Genomic DNA, 2,500 nt, shown 5'->3' on the forward strand with positions numbered 1-2,500 from the left:
CAGCCTCGGGGTTGATAAACTACTCGCACGACATAGCCTGGCGGGGAAAAAATAATGCGTTTGAGTTTATGTGAGATTCGACAGGAGAGGAGGTCAACGTGAAGAGCAGGCGGGATTTGCTCTCTGAGAGCAAACAAGCCTCTTCGGAAAACAGGTGCACGGGGCATCATCGTGATTCGTGAGTGAACTCCCATGCACTTAAAAATGTGTAGGGCTTGCCAACCAAAGAGTACGAATTCCTACATCCCATGCACGCACCTTGGTCCAAACGCAGCATGGTCGGTGATGTTTTGGCTAAATAGTCGCCCCGTGGTTGCTGTAATGCCATGGAATAATGATGGATTAAATAATGGATGAGCCGATGTCACTCGCTGTGTTGTATTTGAAGTGAATCATTCTCCACGGGGGTCTGGCTTAACTATGAGTAATAGGGTTTAGTTTAGATAGATAACATCCATGCACACAATAATATCCACGCGCACAGTGCAGGCGGATTACACGCTTCCCTCCCTTAATTGCCTGTGCGCATTTCCTAATAATTTCTTGATTTCACAGTCTTCAAAGATAGGCGCACAAATGATGTTCTTTTCATTCATGATTTTCTTCACATCGTCAGTCCCCAGGATGTTGTTTATGGGAGACGTGACTTGCTCTTTTCATTCAGTAATTAAATTATGATTAGCGGAATCGGGTGTTGCAGGTCAGATAGTAGCACCTGCTTTATGTCTATTATCGCACGCCTTTTCCAGCAGTGAGATCAGCGTGTACCGGTTAGTGGGAGAGTGTTCTCCATCTCTATCCCTGGTCTCTGGCTCTGGCTCAGGGGGCAGGCAGTGGATGGAACAGCTGTGTCCATGCTGCAGGCAGGACAAGAGCCTAATGAGATTTGTTCACACTGGTCGTCGTGACTGATTTGGATTGGTGAGCTAATCAAACCAGAGGGGCACTGGACCCTGAAGGACTTGCTGTAAGGCATGTCTCCCTCTCTCTCTTTCTCCCTCTCTCTCTCTCTCTCTCTCTCTCTCTGTGTCCCTCTTGCTCTATCTCTTTTTCACAAACACACACGTTCTCTCTCTTTCACACAGGCACACACACTCACATTCGCTCACACACAGCCAGACACATGCCTTTCTCAGTTCTTTTCCTGCCCCTTTTCTGTTTCCACTTTCTTTTCTTGTCTCTCTCTCTCTCTCTCTCTCTCTCTCTCACTCTCTCACTCTCTCTCCTGCCCAGAAGTGTCTCTGCTCCTGTCAATCTTTTGCTGTCATGACTGAGACGTTAAGGCCCTCTCTTCTCTCTCGTCTCCTCTCAGATTCTCTCTCCTCGACTCATCATTCTCACATCCTCTCCTTTCAAACCATAAATCCAACAGCGCTCCACTCACCAACTGTTTTTTTGTGGTCAGGGGCAGCCCATTTTAAACTAGAGATCCCTGTGATGTGCTGGTGGACCAGCCTGGCAAGGCTCCTCTGATACTCCTTCCCTCCACAACATGTGTCTTGCTCACGGGAGGACGTGGGGACGGACATCCTTTTCAACTTCAATTACGTCCTCCGTCTCCTATGCAAGACTGATTTGATTTATCATGCCTTGACTGGCACCTGGAAAGAAGCCACTTTGCCTGTCTCTCCCTCATATGCATTACTGTGGACTTGCCGGTGTGATTTAATTAGTCTGTACATAATAAAGAGCTCGTCTGTGCCTCCGTCACTAATTGTATGGAACCAAGTCAAGGATAGCAGAGACTCAGGAATGTAATCGGCCCAGATTTGGCCCAGGTGCGGGTTACCTGGGTGTGGTCTGTAGAGAGACTGGGCTGACTTTTGCACAGGTGTGTTTGTATGGTTAAGACGAGTGTGTATGGTCAAGACCACGCCTAGTGCACAAAAAAAATGGCTGGCCTGAGCACTATTCACCAAGGGCAATGGAGGATTAGGCATTGATCAAACAGTGCCTTTGAGTGTTTGAGTGTTCGATTTGTCATCGTGGCATTTGAAAGGAGTGGTAATTGAAAAACAATTCTACCGGGGGGTGGGGGGGGGGCAGAGTTTGACACACACACACAAAGAAAACAGATTGTGGGGTGATTCATTTTTTTGCATCTGTTTTTAAAGTGAGAAGAAGGGACAGGAATCAAAGCCTGGAACTGTCAGCTTTCTCTCTGGGAGAATGGAAAAGGTAGGGGGAGGGGGAAGAGAGTATGGAGGGAGGGAGAGAGAGTGAGGAAGAGAGAGTGGTACAGAGGGAGTGGTAAGGCAAGCGAGAACAGGGGGAGTGGGTAAGGTAGAGAGGGAGAGAGAGAGAGAGAGAGAGAGCTGATTTGTCACTTGTGACCGTTAAAGGGAGAGCACTCTGACACTGATGGCTTGTGAAGCTACTCTCAGATGCCTGTGAATTAGGTTGTCATGACGAATAGCGCTCTGTGCCTCGCGTTTGGCTTTGACTGCGGCCAATGCCTCTGCAGTAAGGAGAGAGGGAGTAGAAAATGTGATGATATCAG

Source organism: Alosa sapidissima, chromosome 22, assembly GCF_018492685.1.
Source record: "Alosa sapidissima isolate fAloSap1 chromosome 22, fAloSap1.pri, whole genome shotgun sequence".
Taxonomy (NCBI): domain Eukaryota; kingdom Metazoa; phylum Chordata; class Actinopteri; order Clupeiformes; family Clupeidae; genus Alosa; species Alosa sapidissima.